Consider the following 24,919-nt stretch of genomic DNA (forward strand, 5'->3'; position numbering starts at 1 on the left):
GGGATCTATCACGTGAATTAAAATACATCCACATAATCACGGAGGACTTAAAATATGTCATTACCGTAGTTTACCTGATTTTATTTAATTTCCACGTTATTATTAGCAATCAAGCATCAATTTTCTTGCAGAACAATGAAGCTATTTTTGTCGGTTTGTTAACGAAATGTGGCTTTTATTAATCTTTTATGCAGAGGAAATCAATTTATTTGAAATGAAGTGTTTCATTCGACGCTATTGGCTGCTTTCAGTTGTTCGCTCAATTTCAAGTGCACATTTTCCTTTTCTGGCACGTATGGCACTATGCCATAATAAAGAACTAAACTTGAGATAATACAGTACTTGTTCTCCATGAAAGTTGGCATCCCGGAAACCACTCTCAACAGATTAATACTAGGTACTTCAGTACGAATCTGGACATACAAATACGCACTTCAAACAGAATTATGCATTTAAGTATGGTTCACAAAATTCCGATTCTCTTGAAGTGTTCTCTGATGTCCTGTTTTTTGAGACATAATCTAAGATCTCTTAATTAATATTATGTTATAAACGTAAGTGTATAATTTGCGTGCCGCTAAAACTCAGAAACGAGTCCCGCTACTATCAAGGGAGTTACATGGTGTCGTATCCCTCTCTCCAACATCCATGAAGCAGGTTCCTGTTTTTACCCAAAGGGCGAGGTTTTGAAGATATAGGGGCTGGAAAGTTTCTCCCTCTAGAACATTCGACAGTATACGAGAGCATTCCATAACATTCCAGAATTTTCCGGACAGTTCCACAATGACTCGAGATGTTCTGGAATGCTGGAATGTTCGGGAAGATTCCAGAATGTTCGCGAATATCTCAGAACATCCCAGATCATTGTAGATCACGTAGTGACCTGCGGTCAGCAAGAAAGAACTAACGATCCAGTTTGAACACACTTTATTTAACTAAAACGCCTTCTTGGCTTGCTCTAATTTCCAAATGCAAGAACAACAAATAGCACAACAATTTTTGCAGAACAAGCCAGATAAGAGTACAAGACAATGAAAAGAAATAATAACCAAGATACTACTCTACACAATTACAAAGTGGCGTTACACCCATCAAGATAAACTTTCTACTGAAGGCTGTGGCGAGTGTCTACTAGGCTAGAGCAGGAGTAGGTATTGGCCAGAGCTGTCCTAGCTATAGGTACACACTGCTGGTCTGACTCTGCTGCCGTACTTATAACACTGATTCGACAGAGTGCTACATGTAATCACATCAGTTCCAATTGGTGGATCTCTGTGACATGGCTTTTCAAGAAGTAGTGCAGTGTTCATGCAGGAAGTCTGTTGATGTTCACATCCACTGGAGATGTTTTGATCTGAGCTCTTGAAAGTAGGTCAGCAGCCCAGCTTGCTTGTCTGTTGTGCGGGCCCTCTAACTGATAAGGGGCCGCTACAACATTTCTCCCCCTGGAAAAGAAATGGTTCAAATGGCTCTGAGCACTATGGGACTTAACTGCTGTGGTCATCAGTCCCCTAGAACTTAGAACTACTTAAACCTAACTAACCTAAGGACATCACACACATCCATGCCCGAGACAGGATTCAAACCTGCGACCGTAGCAGCAGCGCGGTTCCGGACTGAAGCGCCTAGAACCGCTCTGCCACCACGGCCGGCGAAAAGAAATGCACAGCACCACAAACGTCCATAGGAGTAGGGGTATCCTGGTCGACATTCATAGGTTTGTGGCCAGCAGGGGCTGGAGGCAGCGATGCAGCAGGGGCGGAGGCAGTGGCTGAGGCAGAGGTGGAAGTGGAAGTTACGGCACAGGGCAGCCGGCGACAGGCACTGGCGGCTCCCCCAGGGCATCGTGATCCAACTGACAGGGGCAGAGTTGGTTGAGGTTCTGGCAGGTGGTGGAACCATAGCGTCACCGGAGAGATACCATCGCCTGGCTGCAGAGACTGGTTATGACGGCAGACGCCCAGCGGGCCCATGGATGAGAGAAGATCTAAGCCCACACCTTCTGCCTGATGCGGGAGGAGTGTGCTGGAGTGTGGTGGGAGGGTGAAAAGTCTCAGGAACAAAGACAGATAAGGGAGAGTGGAATGGTCAACCATGAAATATCTCCACTGGACTTTTACCGGCATGGGGGATGGCGCAGTATGTAGCCAAAAAAGAAGCTCAGCTTACTCGACCGTGTGATGGCTCAGCAGCTTATCGAGCTGGGTCTTGAATGCCAAAACGTTCTGTATAGCCATTTGACGCTGGGTGAAATGGGGCAGTGTGGATGAGGAAAATCTCCTTGGCATCACAGATTGCTTAAGCTCAGTGGAAGTAAACTGTGCACTGTTGGGGCAGTGTGGATGAGGAAAATCCCCTTGGCATCACAGATTGCTTAAGCTCAGTCGAAGTAAACTGTGCACTGTTATTCATAACGATTGTTTTGGGGAGTCCTTTGACAGCAAAGAGGCACCGGAGAATTTTGATAGTCTCAGCAGGTGTTGTGTTCATCATGCAGGGTATGTAAGGGTATCCTGATCCAGAGTCAGTCAGGATGAGCCACTGGGAACTATGAAATGGCCCTGCGAAATCCAAGTGGAGACATTCCCATGGAGCAGCTACATGTGGTCATGAAAAATACTGGTGCAGTGGTGCTACCTGACGTGTTTGGCACATGGTGCAGGCCGACATGAACGCGGCAATGTCTTTATTCATTCTGCACCAATAAAGGTGTCAGCAGGCGAGCTTTCTGGTGAAGGCGATTCCCCACTGGCCAGGGTAGAGGAGGTTGAGGACACGGCAGTACAATGTATACGGTATGACCACCTGGGGAACATCCAAATCACTATGCGAAAAGGATGACGCCACTGCGGAAAAAGAGACTGTGCCAATGATCCCAAAAATGTTGGACTTCCGCATCACGGATGCTATGACAGCTGGTCGACCAGCCCACAGTGATTTGGCGGCAGAGAACTTGCAGTGTCTGATCCTAAGCAGTGGTCTGCCTGACCACATCGGCATCAAATGGAAATGCGTCCAGAGCTGTGTCCATGTTCGATTCCACATGGAAGCAAACCAAGGGGGAGGCGTCAAACTCATGGTTCATTCCGGCAGGCAGCAAGGAAAGGAAATCGGCGTTTGTGTGCTGTTAAGAGGCGCGATAGACAGTATCAAAATCTAATGTCAGCAGGAACAGTGCCCAATGCTGGAGGTGGCGTACTGTCCAGGAGGGCACTGTGGCACCTGGGTGAAACAAAGAAAACAAAGTTTTGTGGTCGATGTGCAGAGTGAAATGACGACCATACACGAAATCATAGTATTTCGTCAGGGCGAAAACCAACGCCAAAGCTTCCTTTTCAATTTGACTATATTTGGTTTGAGCATCGGTCAATTTTTTTGGATGTGAAAGCCACTGGCCTCTCGACACTGTTGACCACCTGCGAGAGGACCGCACCCATGCCATAGTCCGATGCATCGGCAGTGATGATGAGGGGCACGAAAGGGTTGTAACCAGCCAGATAAGGAGGGTGGGAGAGAGCCAACTTGCGACTTGTGAAAGTCTGCTCACATGCCATGTCCCAGACACAGTGCACACCCTTGTCCAATAACCTGACCTGGGGCGCTGAAATCTCTGTGGCATGGGGTATATAATGCCGATAATAGTTAATTTGACTGAACACAGATGCTTCACATTGCTTCACATTGGTGGGAGGTGGCAGGTTTTGAATCATCTTGACATACTCCTTAGAGGCATGTAGGCCATGGGCATCACTAGTGAACCCGAGATAACTGACCTTGTGAGCAAAAAATCACACTTTTTGTTCTGGCAACACAGGTTAGCCTCGGAAAAAACCTGAAACAATCTATCCAGCTTGCTCGTGAGGTCCACCACAGACGAGCTACTGAGGATGACATCAGTAGTAGGACAAGGCTCACATCACCCCACTCTCCATTGTAGCCAGATGTATCCAAGATGGCGGCGATGACGTCATCCAAGATGGAGGCCTGTAGAACTGGCAACAGCGCATGATGTCATCCAAGATGACGCATGTACTGTTATCCAAGATGGCTGTCTGTAGAGGAAAATGACTCAGCCTGCTCTGGGCTGCTGGAGAGAGGAAGGAGTGTACTTTATTAATATTGGAACAATTTATTTAGGGATGGATTTTAGATACCATATTTATCTCACTGAAACAAATCACATGCTCTGACATGCTTGGGGTCACGCCACACAGCCTACAGACCTGTAAACTACTCCTAAATTACCGAAATAACGCTCTGCAGACACGCAAACAACTTCTGAATTCTCGAAATAATTTCAGGGCACAGCACACAGACATGCAAACTCCTCTTAAATAATGCAGTACACTGATGTGCAGACACGAAATCAACTCTTAAACTGTCTAAATAACGCATAGCATAGCCTACAGACCTTCTCGCAAAATAATGCAAGACACGCAAACAACGTGCACCGACACCACCTGCTGCCCCTATCCACTGGACCACACAGGAGGTTACCGCACACATTCCCAGAAGTTGGGATGCACCAGTAGCTGCCCAGCCACACACAGGTGCCCATTCGGGTCCCACAAGCATGAGGTGGCAGCATCCCCTTCATTTTTGACACCTGAGAAATTCCTCTCGAAATATGTGATCAGCTAGGCACCGTTGCTGACCGACTGGATGGGAGCAAGGACCTATTTGCAGAGTGCAGATGCTTCAAGGGCTCGCAAACATCGACACTGCCACAAGCCACTGCCATACGCAAGCCAGCATGAGCCATCTCTCTCACGCCGCTGCTGACAGCATGTCAAAGTCACCCCTACAGTTTAAGTTCTTTGTGTGTTATACTTACGTTACATGTCTATCTAAATAAGGGGCTGGTCATCCTCTGGGCCACTCACGCGTGTGTTCACCACTGCTGGTGTGATCCCTCTCCATACCTGCAGTCCAGTGAAGACCTAATTGCTGAGCGACTCACCATCACAGACACTGAAGAAATCTGTTCCAGAATAGCACATTGTGCTTTGTCCCTAGAGATTCTAATGGGACATGCATCAGGTGTGGCTCACACATTGCTGGGCATTTCTACATACCATCGCAAGTGCATCTAACATCGTTCTCAATGTTATACTGAAGCAACATGGCTGTCTAAAATAAGAACCAAGTCGAACTCTGGGAAATTTTATAGTGCCCCAGAAATACTTAACGTGCACTTTTGTAGGAGCTTTCGTGATGTCTCGGCTTGTATGCACGGAAATTCTCGCCCGAACAGAAAATAGTGCTGAATAACGTCAAATGCATTCTTCCTCACAATGCTAATGTGGCTCCCCATCCATCACGTGTTGCCCTCCCTGCTTTCAACATACGCAAATGTTCTCACCACTATATAGAGATTCCAACATCCCAGCACAGACGATGTCTTGTCAATGAATTGTGCATTATGTTTCGGTCTTATCGAGTTTATCCACCGAATTACTGATGCCGCTGGTGTGTAAGCACCATCCGCCTTTTCTTTTTCTTCTGCAGACAAGGCTTTCAGGGGCAAAGAAACTATTTTACACATATCACCATATTGCACCAACAATTAAACCTTGCAAAGTACTCCTACATATCGTCAAATCCGGAAAACCTCTTACTCAATTACACTTCTCTCCCTATGGGGACAGGAACTCGAATATTAGAGCGTGAACCCAATCTCCAACCCAGTAATATATCACCGCATACCGTGTCGATGAAGCAAACGTACAATTAGTATCCTGTGCCATAGATAACCAGCCCTCTTACATCAGTCGTACATATACTGCGAAGACAGACAGTACCGTATACACTCCTCGCAGCGCTAGATACTTCCCTGCGAGGTCGGCGATTATCCACCCACTATGGGTGACCATAGCACCCTCAGCGAATTGAAGTCACTCTCACAACTGTTGTACAAATTCGGGCTCGTTCCTCCTTGGCACAAACACGTTACTGTTTCTGCTCTGAAACTGCTTCCTTACTTGCTTTTCTACACCCATCTCCAGATTCTGGGATTACAAGAACACATGTATTTTCGCATGGTTTGCCATAATAATATACCATTTTCGTGGTACTTACGCCTACTGATATCAAGCACACAGCAGTATCCTACTGATCATTTGTGCAACATAATTCCACAGATAAAGACTGGAAATTATTTCTCGACAAACCCCAAACTTTAGTGAGGTGGAGCATGCTCTAGACCACTGAGTAACTGGAAACTTATTCTGTCTCCAAAGTCCTTTATGTGAAGAAAACTCAACAAAAGAAAAATGCAGTAAACTGATATTTCCACTCGCTAATACCGATGTCGGTGATGTAACGGATTTCAAATCATCCCTATCATTTACAAAGTCAAATAATGTGTTTCTCATGTGTAGAGAACCAGCAAAGGTGTCGTCCACTGGCCTGCCGGTGTGGCCGAGCAGTTCTAGGCGCTTCAATCTGGAACTGCGCGACCGCTACGGTTGCACGTTCGAATCCTGCCTTGGGCATGGATGTGTGTGATGTCCTTAGGTTAGATAGGTTTAATTAGTTCCTAGTTCTAGGGGACTGATGACCTCAGCAGTTAAGTCCCATAGTGCTCAGAGCCATTTGAACCATTTCTGTCTTTCACCTGCTAGATGCGTGCACCACAATTGATGTTCTCTCGACTAAACAAAGACGCGAAATGTGAAGAAGCAGTCAACCAAACAATTTACCTGGGAGGGATCCAGTGCCAACACACCTCCATATTCAATCTTCTCAAAATTTCCACGCATCACGAAAGCTGTCCAACACATACTACACTCCTGGAAATGAAAAAAAAAGAACACATTGACACCGGTGTGTCAGACCCACCATACTTGCTCCGGACACTGCGAGAGGGCTGTACAAGCAATGATCACACGCACGGCACAGCGGACACTCCAGGAACCGCGGTGTTGGCCGTCGAATGGCGCTAGCTGCGCAGCATTTGTGCACCGCCGCCGTCAGTGTCAGCCAGTTTGCCGTGGCATACGGAGCTCCATCGCAGTCTTTAACACTGGTAGCATGCCGCGACAGCGTGGACGTGAACCGTATGTGCAGTTGACGGACTTTGAGCGAGGGCGTATAGTGGGCATGCGGGAGACCGGGTGGACGTACCGCCGAATTGCTCAACACGTGGGGCGTGAGGTCTCCACAGTACATCGATGTTGTCGCCAGAGGTCGGCGGAAGGTGCACGTGCCCGTCGACCTGGGACCGGACCGCAGCGACGCACGGATGCACGCCAAGACCGTAGGATCCTACGCAGTGCCGTAGGGGACCGCACCGCCACTTCCCAGCAAATTAGGGACACTGTTGCTCCTGGGGTAGCGGCGAGGACCATTCGCAACCGTCTCCATGAAGCTGGGCTACGGTCCCGCACACCGTTAGGCCGTCTTCCGCTCACGCCCCAACATCGTGCAGCCCGCCTCCAGTGGTGTCGCGACAGGCGTGAATGGAGGGACGAATGGAGACGTGTCGTCTTCAGCGATGAGAGTCGCTTCTGCCTTGGTGCCAATGATGGTCATATGCGTGTTTGGCGCCGTGCAGGTGAGCGCCGCAATCAGGACTGCATACGACCGAGGCACACAGGGCCAACACCCGGCATCATGGTGTAGGGAGCGATCTCCTACACTGGCCGTACACCACTGGTGATCGTCAAGGGGACACTGAATAGTGCACGGTACATCCAAACCGTCATCGAACCCATCGTTCTACCATTCCTAGACCGGCAAGGGAACTTGCTGTTCCAACAGGACAATGCACGTCCGCATGTATCCCGTGCCACCCAACGTGCTCTAGAAGGTGTAAGTCAACTACCCTGGCCAGCAAGATCTCCGGATCTGTCCCCCATTGAGCATGTTTGAGACTGGATGAAGCGTCGTCTCACGCGGTCTGCACGTCCAGCACGAACGCTGGTCCAACTGAGGCGCCAGGTGGAAATGGCATGGCAAGCCGTTCCACAGGACTACATCCAGCATCTCTACGATCGTCTCCATGGGAGAATAGCAGCCTGCATTGCTGCGAAAGGTGGATATACACTGTACTAGTGCCGACATTGTGCATGCTCTGTTGCCTGTGTCTATGTGCCTGTGGTTCTGTCAGTGTGATCATGTGATGTATCTGACCCCAGGAATGTGTCAATAAAGTTTCCCCTTCCTGGGACAATGAATTCACGGTGTTCTTATTTCAATTTCCAGGAGTGTAAGTATTAGTTCGCTATTCGGCCGTCTAGAGGACAATACAATTAAGTCATCTACTTTCTTACACTCCAACAGGCCTCTCCATTTGGACAGGCCCTACCGTTAATGGGAAACATGAATCGTCCCCTCACAGGCCACCGGCGCTGCGCGCCAAACACGCACAAGTAAAATCATCTTCCTAAGAAATCGGTCACATATATATTTTATCCCTGTACTTACAACTAAATGTTACAATCACGGTCTCTGTTGAACGACATTCGACAATGAGCAAAGTTTCGGAAATACACCCTGTTGACGGCTGTGACTCTTGAAATAGAAATATGAGTACCATTCTTATGATTTCACATACTCTTCTTTTTGCTATCACAGGACTTGACGTCAAATCCATACCTTCCTTACGAATGGACATAGTCATTTCCTTTGCACATGTCGGAACACAAACACATACTTTATAAGCCTGATGCTCAAGGCGAACCTATCGCTGGCGATACGAAATAATACTGACCGAAAATCAACTATGGGTGGACATGTCTCATAAGTTTCTATTGCAAGTGCCATCACCGTGTCTTAGAAATATATGTTTAATCGTCTTACAAACCGCCAGACGTTAAAAAACCCTATCCCAACAACTACTGTATGTTACTGTCACAAGCGGTCTTGGTTATACATGTGTACACAAGTATCCATATTGCAAGCTGTACCAGATTTATAAATCCACGTATGGCATTACCTACGAATCACGTGGTTTTTCCAGAGAAATACCGATACGGTGATCGTAGGAGCGTATATTATCAGACCAGCAGTCAGGCTACACGTAGCCCACGATGCAACCTCGTCATAAGATCGTTGAATTTTGAAAGTGATTCGCCTAAGGAACGTGGTATGAACCAGCTATCTCCATTCCCCCCCCCCCCCCCCTAATGCCGCCACTAGATATTTCTCCAGTATTTGTAACGTATTTTGTCACGAAACAATGTCAGAGGTTCTGTGATATATCCACTGAGTTATAGGCGACGATTCATTATGGAGGAACACAAGCAGTAGTAGATGGTGTTCAAAAATCGTTCAAATGGCTCTGAGCACTATGGGACTCAACTTCTGAGGCTATTAGTCCCATAGAACTTAGAACTAGTTAAACCTAACTAACCTAAGGACATCACACACATCCATGCCCGAGGCTGGATTCGAACCTGCGACCGTAGCGGTCTCGCGGTTCCAGACTGCAGCGCCTAGGACCGCACGGCCACTTCGGCCGGCAGTAGATGGTGTGATGATTGAGGTCGTAAGAAATGTACACTAGCTTTTCATATCTCTAGTGCTACGCTTTCGGTAGAAATGATGTATATGATTTGGAATCAAGTCATTCCATTCAACTACATACCTGCATTGGGTACTATGGAGAAGTCCTCTAATGATTACAGTCACTACTGAATCATATTTCTGGCACCCTTATATCTCGAAATGAGCCACCTTCCTCGAACCTATCTGCTGCAGTAAAATTCCAACATGGTTTTAGGTAGCCCCTATGCATCTTGCCACTACCCCTCAGACTCTTCGCTACCGTCCCTGCAGCTTTGCGCATGTGATTGTTCCAATGTAAGTCGGAACTGAGTAGAAGTCAGAGAAAGCTATCTCTACCACCTTCTGCAAGCCATGTAGAAACAGGCGAATGCCGGCCGCAGTGGTCTCGCGGTTCTAGGCGCGCAGTCCGGAACCGCGCGACTGCTACAGTCGCAGGTTCGAATCCTGCCTCGGGCATGGATGTGTGTGATGTCCTTAGGTTAGTTAGGTTTAAGTAGTTCTAAGTTCTAGGGGACTGATGACCACAGCTGTTAAGTCCCATAGCGCTCAGAGCCATTTGAACCATTTTTGAAACAGGCGAAGCTGAGTTACTGCGAGAGAACTGTGTTTTGACCATTCGACGGAAACGAAGCCTGCTCCTGCAACACAAGGTAGTATAAAAGACAGTAGGGGAATTGGGCCGCGTGGGCTTAGCCGAGCGATCTAAGGCGCTGCAGTCATGGACTGTACGGCTGGTCCCGGCGGAGGTTCGAGTCCTCAAAAATGGTTCAAATGGCTCTGAGCACTATGGGACTCAACTGCTGTGGTCATAAGTCCCCTAGAACTTAGAACTACTTAAACCTAACTAACCTAAGGACATCACACACATCCATGCCCGAGGCAGGATTCGAACCTGCGACCGTCGCGGTCGTGCGGTTCCAGACTGTAGCGCCTTTAACCGCTCGGCCACTCCGGCCGGCGTTCGAGTCCTCCCTCGGGCATGGGTGTGTGCGTTTGTCCTTAGGATGATTTAGGTTAAATAGTGTGTAAGCTTTGGGACTGATGACCTTAGCAGTTAAGTCCTGTAAGATTTCACACACATTTGAACATTTTTTGGAACTTGCGGAAGGACGCGGATTTTGCTACCGCATTGTGGTGCTTCTCCAAACTACAAGCAGGTACTACAGAGCCACATACCTCAGGGTCCACTCACGTCTATCACTCCAACATTGTATCATCATAGTTTTGTTCCATCCACCTGAGAAAAATTACGAATTATAACAGCTCCACTAACTTCATCCGATAGAGAACTCGATAAGATTTATACCGCATCTCTCTCCTCTCATATATCGAAAACAAATACCGCATGTGTGCCAGCTTCGAGCACATGTGACGATCCTATTAAACACATAGGTATTGATTCACTGCACAGACCAGTTTAAAGTTTCATCACCTACAATGTAGGAGGATGACCATATCCCTCAGACTATACTGTAAGTCGCAAGAGACGCTCCCTGTGACCCTGGTCGTTGTTTTAAACATTGCTTTTTTCTGCTGTAACACGCTTTGTACACTGCCATACATTTTGTTTCTCCGCCACGACTTCGAGTTCTGTGTCAGGTTCGAAACTGACATTAACACTTTCTGATCCATTGCCTCTCGCAGAAACCTAGATGTCGCACGGTGTTAATGATCTTGTTACTGTGCCTACCATAACATGCCTCACACAATGGATGATTTTTAATAAAAGAAAGTTACAACATAAGGGAACTGGAAGAGTTTGGTGGCGTTGTGGAGAGTTTCCAAACTGCTGTCCAAAAGTGATTGATGACCTCTACATTTAAACTCGTCTGTTACAGTGACGGAATAGCTGATGGCTCCACTTTCCATTTTGACTGATGTCTCATATTTACGCGGTCACTGTTTTGGTACTATCCGTCCCCAGAAGGTGTTGTCCCTCCACCAAAACTCTTTCTTCAACTCAAACAAGCGATGTCAGTCAATCGTTAGGTGGTAACCAACAGCATACCAGCGGACGGATGGGATGGAAAATACACCCTCAATGTACTGAAATAATAAGCATTACGGTTGATTGTGTGAACAATTTTACAGTAATTTCAACACTGACCAATGATGTTTCCCAATTTCTGTATCATAGCCAAACAACCTCCTCCCCCACTTTGCAAGTATCATTGCGAATGTGGATAGATGACTGTGCAGTACGTCCATGCATTGTTAATTCTCGAACACATCTGTCATCGAAGTATATCAGACAGTACTCTACATATTTCTAACACTTCGAGCATAGTGCCTAATTTACGACCTATCTCTATGCTGATGGGAGTCACAGAGCATTCACACAGTCTTAGAGTAAAATTAGAGACTGAAAGCGCCCCCCCTCACAGTGTCATTGACCAACCCCCCTTCCCCCTGCAGCACCGTTATCGATTTAATGTGCAATCGACCAGAAATAGACCGCTACATTCCACGTATCGTGAATGAATGGAGCTTGCCGAGTCTCCAGGCGCGCAAGATTTCTCGAGATGCGCCCTTGTCGAGGAGGTTAGCGCTCCTTATCGATGTATAGTAACAGATTTGAAAGTGTTGTGATGTAATAGCAGGCGGTGAAGAAGAACAAGAAACGGGTGATTTTTATGCGCGATGGAGCTCCAGACGTATGGAGTTCAAAGGATTTTTACGTAAATCAACCAAGGTATCAATTTTAAAGTATTATTCCAGAGTCTAGGAGCAGCACCTGGAAGATATTTGTAAGAGAGAACATAAACACACGCACTCCTAAGGCTACAACGTTCCGCACCTAAAATGGGCTATAATGTTAGATCGCTTGCGTTTCCGACCTATCAGTCGTACGGAATGTGGCGCTGTTAATATTCCAATGTAACAAATACATTTCAAGTGCATGACATCCATCCTTCTTCCTGTTTTCTCTACGATGAACTATGTTTTCGAACCATAAAACGAAAAAACTACTTCCTTAAAACATTGGTTCTGTGTGATACGAGCACAATATAGCTTTCCAGAGATGTATAGTGTCCACTGTTCACATCCCTTCACGCTTCAGAAATTATATTATGCCTGCATCAGCCCTATATAAAGTTATGGTTAGTAACGGGGATTATCTCTTACAAGGAAACAGATAAACGCATAGCAGCAGCGTCCGACATGTGAAAATTACGAGTCATTCCGCCACTAACTCTCTAAACAACACATCTGTCAAGCAGATGTATACACAACGGATTGCAGTGTCTCACAAAAGCCTATCACAAATTTAGTTATGAAATTCTATCGAACGTCTTCCGGAAGTCAAGAAACACACCATCAACCTGGACACCGGTATTTACTGTTTTCTGGGCTCCCTGACCAAACAGAGCGAGTAGTGTTTCTCAGAGTAGTTGTTTATTGGGTTGCATATTGTTTCCTTCAAAGGAGATTTTCTGTATCGAGGAAGGACCTAATACTCGAGCATTAAACGTGCTCCAAAATTCTGCAAAAGGCTGACGCCAGTGATGCGGCCTCGAGAGCGTCTGTTCGACGATCCTCCGTGAGAACGACAATAACGTGCGCATTTTTCCAGTCACGTGAAACGCTTCGTTGCTCTAGCGACCGTTATGCGTACAGTAGTCTGTATACAAGTGCATATAGTCTGTTAATGAGCGTAGCACTTACCCGGCTTCAATTGCAGATGTCAAATGAAGGTGAGGGTTATAAAATTCTTGTGTCCTAGTAAGACACTTTAAGATCGGAGTGCGCCCCAGAACCGACCGAGGAATGCCCGACCGCACCACTTGTTTCGTCACAGTTGACTTCGATGTAAGGCTCCGTATAGGGATATCTACTACAATGGACAAAGCCTCTGGCACGAAGATCCTGGATCGGCCATTTAACTCTGGTGTCACACACATCACTTCCAAAGCGTTGATGTTCAGAAGCGTTTGCTCGACGTGTAATCGCCGATTTTTGTTGTGAAAGCATTAGAATATAACCTTAATGTGAATACTTAAATTCGTTGAGGTCACATGACACATTTTTCTAAGGCAATTTCACACGTTTGTATTCATATCAAAGAAACGTGATGTAAGGATAATATCTCGTGTCCACCCTCAAACTTCATATTGCTAACTGTTTAAAAAGTTAGGCGTACTAACAGCAGCCTGATAACTCATTTACTCTCTTATAAAGTTTGTTGCGACGAAGGAGAGGCACACAGCAGTCAGTCGCATTCCCGAACATTTTTATTATGCTTGTAAATCTAGATTTCGGCTGTAAATAGCGAGCTTCAGTGCATTTTCGCTACAATTCAAGAGACTCGCGGTAGTTCATGTCACCGTACGTTCTTACAGGTACATAGACAGAAGGACACTGCTTCCTGTGTCCTTCCGCCTGTACCTTTAAGAACAAATGGTGACACGAACTGCCGCGAATATGTTGCACTGTAATGAACATGCACTGAAGCTTGCTATTTACAGCCGAAATCTAGATTTGCAAGCATATTAAAAACTAATGAGATTGCGACTGACTGCTGTGTGCCACTCCTTTCTTACAAGCTACGGTCGCAGTGCACAACGGTTCCTGGTGGAACCAAAGTTGGTGTTGCCAGGAGTCAGACTAAAGTTGCAAATAGTAGTAAGATTCATAGATACAACGCCTGATAAAAAAGTGAAGCACCCAGAAGACAATGTTAGATATCAATGAAACTTTGTACACGTACACGCCATCAGTGGGCATTTAAATGATTAGAGGTGCAGTTGTCTGTGATAGGTAGAAACGCCACCAGAGTGCATTAGCATTGTTTGTGTGTGGTGTTGTTACAACGCCTAGCAGAGAATATGCGGGTCGGGAACAGCGCCAGACGTTGTGTGATCACTGCGGAAGGACACGGAGATGCCGCATATTCGTATGAGACAGCGTTATAAGCACCTGACAGAGTCTGACTCCCTGCATCTTTCTGTGTCATCCCGCACAATAGGTCTGACACTAGCAGCAGCCTGCACGGGTATTCAGAGTCCCACGCACAGGCCGTTAACACCGCAACACGAACGGCTGCGTTCGCTGTTGTGCTGTGGCCAGGAGGCACGAGCTGTTGACGAACAGCGGCGATACATGGCGGTTGCGCGCTACCACGGGTGACCGTCGTCAGCGCGTATGGCGGCGACTGGGTGACAGATCCCATTCTTATAACGTTTTGGAGATCCAGAGCGGTGCTCCTCCTGGTATCATGGTGTGGGAAGCATTCGTGTACGACTTGAGGTCACGGTTGGTAGCGATTGAGGGAACTCTATTGGCACAACGGTACTTCACGGACGTCCTTGTTCCTCACTCGTTACCTCTCACGCGACAGTATCGTGAGATCATTTCTGAACAGGCATCTCTATGAAGTGTTTGTTTGAAGTTAAGATGCTGCTGTGGCCAGCAAGACCTCCAGACGTATCCCCAATAGAACGTGTGTGGGACCAGCACGGACCTCAACTCTGTCCCAGTGCCGGTATCCAATTCTTCGTAAATTTTATTCGTATTTGTAAACACTGGAATAACATCACGTACCGGTTTCATTTCGTTCCCTTCTCCACTTCTGTATGCTCCGGTTTTTTGTCAGGCAGTGTCTAACGCAAGGAACAACAACAGCTGTCCCTATCCAAAACTAAACCTTATTCTTTCACAGAAAGGAGTAAAGTATACGTCCACAAATTTTTTTGTGAATTGAAACTGCTGGTAGTCATTGGAAGTTTTAAAAACTAATTGAAATTATTTCTACGTGAAAATTCCTTCTGCTCCTTCGATGAATTTCTGGTATGTAGTATGTATGAGGAGATATTAAAAGAAAAAAAAAAAAAACATAACATTGCTGTGGGCAGAGCTTGTGTAGTACGCATTTCTGCTGCTGGGTGTGTAGAGCGAAACTCATTGCCAGTGCAGCCTGTGTTGTAGACCTGGCTTGTCGTGTTTATTTGTAGTGATTGATTTGCTAGCGCTGTTATGTTCTTGTTTCGTTTTTTATGATGGCAAGTTTTAGTGGACACGTACAGCTGTGAAATCTTGTTTTCTACTCGGTAAACGCGCTGCTGCAACTCTTTTAATGTTGAAAACAGCTTACTGAGATGACGCTACGGGAAGAACTCAAGTGTAAGAGTGGTTTGCTCGATTTATAACTGACGACATGTCGATTGTTGATAAACCTCGTTCTGGACTTCCATCAACTGCCCGAATCGACGAAAACATTGGAAAAATTTGAGAACTTGTGCTCACAGCTGGTCGAGAGACAATTGATCACCTGTCAGAGATTTGTGGGTTATCTTAGTGCTCGGTGTTCGTCAAACAAGACCCAATTTGTGGCAGACAGGAGACTGGTTCTTCCACCACGACAACGCATCTGCACACATAGCCACCTCTGTTAGACAGTTTTTGGCCGAAAATGGCACAGTTCCGCTGCCCCACGTACCTTACTCACCTGACCTGGTTCCGTGCGACTTTTTCTTATTTCCATGCATGAGAAGGTGCACGAAAGGACACCGATTTGAAAACACTGAAGAAGTCAAGGAAAACACGAGGGAGGAGCTGTCAGACATTTCTAAAGATGACTATAATAAACGTTTCGGACAGTGGAAGCACTGGTGGGACAAATGTATTAGTTGTAATGCGGAGTATTTTGAAGGGGATAAGGTTCTTTTATAAACAATTTGAAAATATATAGTTTTTAAAAAATAAGTCTGTTTTTTTTTGGGCAGTCTCTCGTGTGTGGTTTATAAGAGTTTGTTGTAGATTAGATTTTTTTTAAAAATCTCATCATTTAAATGGCCAATGTGTAGCCAGTTTTTCCACAGAAAAAGTCCATTATTTGTAAATCTACTAACTCGTTCCACATCATGGCAAGTTATTGCGAATGAAATAGGATCATGCGAAAAACGAAACCTGAAGCTAAACTAAACGTGGCTCACTCCTCGCTTGTTTATCGCCGACTTAAAATAGGGCCAAATACTTACTAGCCTCACAACTGTGTCGTGGAGTCTTCCAAACTTTCCTGCGGACTTCCTCCGGGCCTTTTTGGCACGATACTTGCACCACTCCGAAGGACCTGGATATTGCTATTCGTGCTGTCGCACACGCCACCTCTGCATCTTATTATTTAACGTTCTAATAGGCATGCACAATACTAAGTGCGGTGACAACAGGGAGAGTCCTCCTCACTAGGTTACGGCCAAAAGAAAGTGTCTTTCACTTTCTTCAGTCGGAACTGTCGAATGACGTGTGAAATGAGTGTATATAGTTTTGTCCACGTTTATATGGTTCCTGTGTACCAATGAGCCCAGCATTTATTAATATTTATTAATTCACAAGTATACAACCACAGAACAGAGTTAAAGTTCACAAAGCCTAAACGAACTGGTTCGGCGTGAGAGAGCAAACCTGATGATGGAAGAAAGTCCGGTAAGTAATGTAGATCGATGAAACTTGCACTGTATTTAGAAATTACTGCTACAGTATAGTAAAGAAAGCAACAGAAATACAGGAAATGTGCAATGAGAAACAGAAATGACACTTTTATTCAAAGACAATAATTACACTGACGTCACCGCGATCTGTGATGGTCCCCTAGACGTTACAAAAGGCGGGACTTGGTTCTTGATCGATGACAACGGACAGCAATGCATGCTCTGCTACGCGCTCGCGTGCTGACAACCTTTTCTCCACCACAGCGCCTTACAACTGCTGGATGGACGTTGGTGCTTGAGGACGTGCTGCAGTAAGTCCCCTGAGATTTAAGTCGGGGAACGGGCAGGCCGGTCCATTTGTAGAAAATCCTTTCTTTCGAAGAGCTCCTCCACTTGCCTTGTTCGATGCAGTCACGCATTAGCACCAGTAAAAATGAGGCCAGGGCTGAATGCATCGCTGAAAAGACGGACACGGGGAAGCGTGCAGTGTCACCATAACGTTGAACGATAAGTGTATCATTTTCAAAGATGTGGAGGTCAGTACGTCCATGCATCATCATGCCTCCCCGTACCACAGCACCAGTGTTGGCTCAAATGGCTCTGAGCACTATGGGACTTAACATCTATGGTCATCAGTCCCCTAGAACTCAGAACTACTTAAACCTAACTAACCTAAGGACATCACACAACACCCAGTCATCACGAGGTAGAGAAAATCCCTGACCCCGCCGGGAATCGAACCCGGGAACCCGGGCGTGGGAAGCGATAACGCTACCGCACGACCACGAGCTGCGGACACCAGTGTTGTGTCCGACTTCCTGGACATTGAAGTGGCTGGTAATAATTACAGTTAATGACAACACTCTGAATAAGTGATGGTTTATTAATTATAAGGGGCGTTCAAAAAGAAATGAGCCGAAGGCATAATTACAGAAACCAGTTCCTGTGTGTTAGAAGCATATACCCTGGCTGCTGAGACACTTGTCCCACTGTGACACAAGGCGGTGAATGGCTGTCTCATAAAATTCCCGGGGCTACGATGTTGACCAGTTCGCCACATACATCTGGACGTTGTCGTCCGAGGTGAATCGTTTGCCACTCAGAGCCTTTTTAAGGGGACCAAAAATGGCGTAATCAAAGGGAGAGAGGTCCGGACTGTATGGAGGGTGGCCCAGAACCTCTCATTTGAATTTCTGCAGGATTCCGCGACTGTGTTGGCCGAATGAGGCTTTGCATTGTCGTGGAGCAGAATGATCCACAGGTGAGATTGCCTGGTCGTTTTGATTTGATAGCCTGGCGAAGGGTAGCCAAGGTTTGCGAGTAACGCAGCAGGAAGTGATTCAGAAGGGGACCAGTTTGGTCAAAGAAGAACAAATGGTTCAAATTGCTCTAAGAAATATGGGACTTAACATCTGAGGTCATCAGTCCCCTAGACTTAGAACTAACTAACCTAAGGGCATCACACAGTTCCACGCCCGAAGCAGGCTTCGAAACTGCGACCGTAGCAGCAGCGCGGTACCGGACTAAAGCGCCTATAACCGCTAGGCCACAGCGGCCGGCAAAGAATAACATCAGCATAACCTTTCCTGCACTTGTGTGGATGGCCTTGGCCTTTTTTGGTGGTGGTAACCCTGGATGCTTCCACTGGAGACTTTGTCGTTTTGATTCTGGTTCGAAGTGATCACACCATGGCTCATCTCCAGCCACCACTCGCGCCAGAAACGCATTCCCTTCCCGACCATAGCGCTGCAGATTAGCAAGACAGTGGGCCATTCGACATGCTTCCTGGTTTGTTTGAAGACTGTGGGGCACCCACTGGGCACACACTTTGTGCATGTGCAGTCGTTCCTTCCGACGCTCAATCCGACCACGGCGGCTATGGATTTCACTGTCACTCGGTAGTCCTGGGTAATGAGTGCATCCACCAGCTAGACGATGTCATCGGTAATGTAGTGTGGTGCTCCAGAAAGTGCATCATCGGCTAACGACATCCCTCCTGCCCTGAAGTGCTTGTGCTACGCGTTGATCCTTGCAAGGGACATGCAGTGTTCTCTACACACTTGTGACATTGGTCGATGAATGTCAATTCCTCTTACTGCTTCCGCCGTCAGAAAACAATCAACACCTCTTTGCTCTCCTTTTGGCGCCTCCATTTCACTGTTTGCAATGCGACTGGCTGCGTTGTACGATTGATGGATGCTGCTGCTAGCTCTGTATAGTCACGTGACGATCAAGCGTGCCCTCTAGCGACGGGCTGTGAACTTCCACCCGAACCACACCTCGTTACACACGCCACGATATTACCCTTCTGTCACGGGATTGTGCATTCCAGACTCCGGCTCGTTCCTTTTTGAACGTCCTTTATACAATAAATTTTATCTTTCTTCGCCAGGCTTAGCTGTAGCTGTGAAACTGCGCACGTGGAACTGCGAATCAGAACACACTAAATGAGCCACGATTTCTGAGTAGCGAATTGATACAAGTTCAGAATGGCTGTACTGTGACTTCAGTACAGTCATTAGAAAAAACGCAAGCTGGTACACACTTTTTGAGACAGTTCTGATAGCCTTGGCGCGTAGACACAATCCACAGAACACTGAAGTCCCTTCATCCCCCGACGGTTGCACGAGCTGTGTTACAGCGAGTAGGCAGCACAACGACGTTACTCCGACGGAAATTTCCTGGAAGCGGACGGGATCCGTCTTCGAACAGAACTGTCTTCGTGGCTTTTGGCGACGCTGTTTCAGGGCAGACGTCCGCCTCGGGACTAAGGGGGGCATAGCTTCTTTCTAGCATCTCACTGGCGCCTCGTGATACCGCTTTGCTGTGCAAAACCTGGGTCATCAGAGTGATCGAGTTCAACAATGTTTCTGGATACATTACGTTTTCTCATTTCTCACCATATAAGGGTATGTCCTTAATCAACAACCAACTGGGTCTGCTTTCATTCGAGAAGGGCAGGCGACCCAACTCCTCGTTGGTCAAGCCCCTACACTCTTGGCACCACCGAAAATGGCAACACGGATATGCGGCTGACAACGGAAGGTAACGTACTGATCGTCAGGCTGAGAGACCAGTCGCCATGCCACTGTGGAGCGTGAGATAGCGTACCTTGCAATCCTGTTAAAAGCGCGTATCCGCTGTTTGACGTGCGAACTTTCTAGCATGTTACACAATGTAGCGGTTATCTGCTGCTGTAGTTGACTGTGATCAACCACTTCCTCTCCTTGGCCGGCCAGAGTGGCCGAGCGGTTCTAGGCGCTACAGTCTGGAACCGCGTGACCGCTACGGCCGCAGGTTCGAATCCTGCCTCGGGCATGGATGTGTGTGATGTCCTTAGGTTAGGTAGGTTTAAGTAGTTCTAAGTTCTAGAGGACTGATGACCTCAGAAGTTAAGTCGCATAGTGCTCAGAGCCATTTTCCTCTCCTTGCGTAACGGTGTCATTAGTTCCGAACGCTCCTCATGCATCTGAAACAACGCTCCGAACACGCTTCATCCTTATCAGTTTCACAATAATTTTTTCCCATATGAAGTCATCGAAATGTTGTCTCTGGGCCACGTTGTAGAGGAGAACACCATGACAGTGCACAGCAACTGCTCGCTGAATGACACTATTTTTCCCGTTCCTTCACCGGCCTCGTGCCATTTGGCGCTGTATTCACGCTGATCGCACGCCATGTCGCGTCCAACTTCCTGTACCCGACAGAGGGACCTCTCGTAACACGCTGCCGCACTTTCACTCGTTACCACCAATAGTTAATATGTTACGTTACTTTCAGGGCAGTGTAGTGGAGAGCAGGTAGATTCCAGCCGCACGTGACCGTGGTAATGTGGACAGGCCTCACTGGGATAGCTACATTCCAGTGGAGCTCCCGTCTGCTGCGTACAAAGACATACTGGCCTCTAGGTGGTGGGACCAGGCGATTCGCGGGGATCGCAGCCTACCGTGACTTGACGTCCCCTGCAACCTGTTTACACTACTGGCCATTGAAATTGTTACACCAAGAGGATGACGTGCTACAGACGCGAAATTTAATCGACAGAAAGAAGATGCTGTGATATGCAAATGATTAGCTTTTCAGAGCATTCACACATAGTTGGCGCCGGTGGCGACACCTACAACGTGTTGAAATGAGGAAAGTATCCAACCGACTTCTCATTCACAAATAGCAGTTGACCGACGTTGCCTGGTGAAACGTTGTTGTGATGCCTTGTGTAAGGAGGAGAAATGCGTACCATCACATTTACGACTTTGATAAAGGTCGGATTGTAGCCTATCGCGATTGCTGCTCGCGTTGGTCGAGATCCAATGACTGTTAGCAGAATATGGAATCGGTGGGTTCAGGAGGGTAATATGGAACACCGTGCTCGATCCCAACGGCCTCGTATCACTAGCAGTCGAGATGACAGGCATCTTACCCGCATGGCTGTAACGGATCGTGCAGCCACGTCTCGATCCCTGAGTCAACAGATGGGGACGTTTGCAGGACAACAAACATCTGCACGAACAGTTCGACGACGTTTGCAGCAGCATGGACTATCGGCTCGGAGACCATGGCTGCGGTTGCCCTTGACACTGCATCACAGACAGGAGCGCCTGCGATGGTGTACTCAACGACAAACGTGGGTGCACGAATGGCGAAACGTAATTTTTTCGTATGAATCCAGGTTCTGTTTACAGCATCATGATGGTCGCATCCGTGTCTGGCGACATCGCGGTGAACGCACATTGGATGCGTGTATTCCTCATCGCCATACTGGCGTATCACCCGGCGTGATGGCATGGGGTGCCATTGGTTACAAGTCTCGGTCACCTCTTGTTCGCATTGAAGGCACTTTGAATAGTGGACGTTCATTTCAGATGTGTTACGACCCGTGGCTCTACCCTTCATTCGATCCCTGCGAAACCCTACATTTCAGCAGGATAATGCACGAGCGCATGTTGCAGGTCCTGTACGGGCCTTTCTGGATACAGAAAATGTTCGACTGCTGCCCTGACCAGCACATTCTCCAGATCTCTCGCCAACTGAAAACGTCTGGTCAATGGTGGCCGAGCAACCGGCTCGTCACAATACGCCAGTCACTACTCTTGATGAACTGTGGTATCGTGTTGAAGCTGCTTGGGCAGCTGTACCTGTACACTCCATCCAAGCTCTGTTTGACTCAATGCCCAGGCGTATCTAGGCCGTTATTACGGCGAGAGGTGGTTGGTCTGGGTACTGATTTCTCAGGATCTATGCACCCAAATTGTGTGAAAATGTAATCAGATGTCAGTTCTAGTATAATATATTTGTCCAATGAATACCCGTTGATCATTTTTATTTCTTCTTGGTGTAGCAATTTTAATGGCCAGTAGTGTAAGTCGATAACGTCGACATGCACTGTGGCGGAATCGATGTCTCTATCTCAGCGAGATATAACATAAAGAAATTTAAAAATTTCGCAAGCTTCAGTAACAAGATTATTCACTAACAACTGGAGTCAGTCTGACATCCAATTCCGACTAATAAAAATTCGTGGTAATTTATAATGGATCGACCACCTACATCCGCCTGGGGTAAGGAAGCTGACAGATCAGTGTTTGTGAGCACAATATTATTTTATTTGTGGAACAGAACGCTAGTAACACATTGGCACAGATTGTGTGTTTGTAAAATAGTGACAGAACGAGGTGGCTCAGTGGTTAGCACATCGGACCCGTATTCAGGAGGATGACGGTTCAAACCTGCGTCCGACGATCCAGATTAGGTTTCCCGTGATTTCCCTAAATCACTCCAGGCAAATGCTGAGATTGTTCCTTTGAGCCCGCATCTCGTGGTCGTGCGGTAGCGTTCTCGCTTCCCACGCCCGGGTTCCCGGGTTCGATTCCCGGCGGGGTCAGGGATTTTCTCTGCCTCGTGATGGCTGGGTGTTGTGTGCTGTCCTTAGGTTAGTTAGGTTTAAGTAGTTCTAAGTTCTAGGGGACTGATGACCGTAGATGTTAAGTCCCATAGTACTCAGAGCCATTTGAACCATTTTTTTTTTGGTTCCTTTGATAGGGCACGGCTGATATCCTTCCCCATCCTTGACACGAGCCGAGCTTGTGGTCCGTCTCTAACGACCTCGATGTCGACGGCACGTTAAACCCAATCTTCCTTCCTTTCTTTTGGCTCGCTTCAATTTAAAAACGTTATTTAATTTACTGAAACAAAGAAATTAGCACAGCACAAGGATTTAAATCGAATCACAAAAGAACATAATGAAGAATTTATTCACAAAAAATTTTAGATGTTTTATCTACAGACCCCAAAAGAAGTACAATATTCAACTAAAACAGAAAACAAAGTTATGCTGGATGGTTACCAATCGGCCAAATAAAACGAATACCTACTCAGTACCGTTAAAAGACTGGGTTCTAATTATAAATACATTGGGTAAGAGGAATTAAGTTCTTGGCGACATAGTTATTTTAAATGCAGACCTTCAACCACATATGGAGATACTTTATGGTGGACACGAGAAGTAGCAAATTGTCACAGCGATATGTAAAACGTAATCAGCTGCACGCAGCCTTAAATTTTACATGTATACCAAATTTGGCGAACATCAACGGGCAGTTGGCCACTCTAAACACATACATTAAACAGCCTGCTACCTTGTTCTCACTTCACGCACATCTTTGGCTTCCTCAGTGCTACCAGTTCGTACCTCCTTGATTTCATCCGTCTGTGTACATTCCATCAATCTAACACCTTTCAAATGTGTCCAAGCAGTAATAGTCTACTCGTCGTCAAGTTGTGGTATGTTGATTTTGTTTAACTTTGTGACCCACCCTTAGCTCATGTTGTCAACTACTGATATTTAAATGCAGTGCACAGGTGCTGCGACTGTTTAAATTCAGTAATTTATACGAGGGCGTGCTGAAAAGTAATGCCTCCCAATCCTTTACGTCAAAACTCTCAAAGCTTTTAAAATGAAACAAACGTTATTATCAGTCTATGTTTTTATTCTTCGTGTCTACATATTTATTTGTCAATATAGTTACCCTCGCGACAAACCAATTTCTCCCAATGAGAGAATAGTTCGTTGGTACTGTCGCTGTAGACTGTTTGACCTTGTTAACAGAGCCGCAAGCTCACCTTTGCTTACACCGCTTCATCATTATCAAAGTGATTCCCACGAAAGTGTTCTTGGAGTTTTGGAAACAGATGAAAATCGGGTGAAGCCAAGTCGGGACTGTCTGGAGGATGACCGATGACAGTGAACCCAAGGCGTCGGATTGTTGCAGATGTCACAGCGCTCGTATGTGGTGCAGTATTGTCATGCTGATGGAGAGGGTGCTGTATGTGTGCACGAACTCATCGAGTTCGAAACTCAATAATAATAATTTCGTGTGGCTCAATGGTGTAGTGCAAGTCTTTCGGTTGGACGCCACTTCAGCGACTCTCTTATCCCTAAACTACCTCAGTTATCAAATGTTCAAATGTGTGTGAATTACTAAGGGACCAAACTGCTATGGCCATCGGTCCCTAGACTTACACACTACTTAAACTAACTGACGCTAAGCACAACACGCATACCCATGCCCGAGGGAGGACTCGAACCTCTGGCGGGAGAGGCAGCGCAATTTGTGACATGGCGCCTCTAACCGCGCGGTACCTCAAGTTTTCAACTGGGCAAAGGGGATCTACAGTTTAACGTGCAATCCGAACCACGTGTCGATTTAGGTGACTTCTCACATCGTTGACACATCTACATCTACATCTTTATGACTGAAACTTCCTGGCAGATTAAAACTGTGTGCTGGACCGAGATTCGAAATCCGGACCTTTACCTTTCCTGTGTAAGTCCTCTACCGAATTTTCGCTCTGCAGCGGAAACTACACTGCGCTTCACCCCTAAGTGCCTGGTAGAGTGTTCGTCGTACCACCTTCAGACTCTGCCATTCCACTCTCCAACAGCGCGTGGGAAAAATGAACACTTAAATATTTCTGTACAATCA

This window comes from Schistocerca americana, chromosome X (genome assembly GCF_021461395.2).
Source record: "Schistocerca americana isolate TAMUIC-IGC-003095 chromosome X, iqSchAmer2.1, whole genome shotgun sequence".
Taxonomy (NCBI): domain Eukaryota; kingdom Metazoa; phylum Arthropoda; class Insecta; order Orthoptera; family Acrididae; genus Schistocerca; species Schistocerca americana.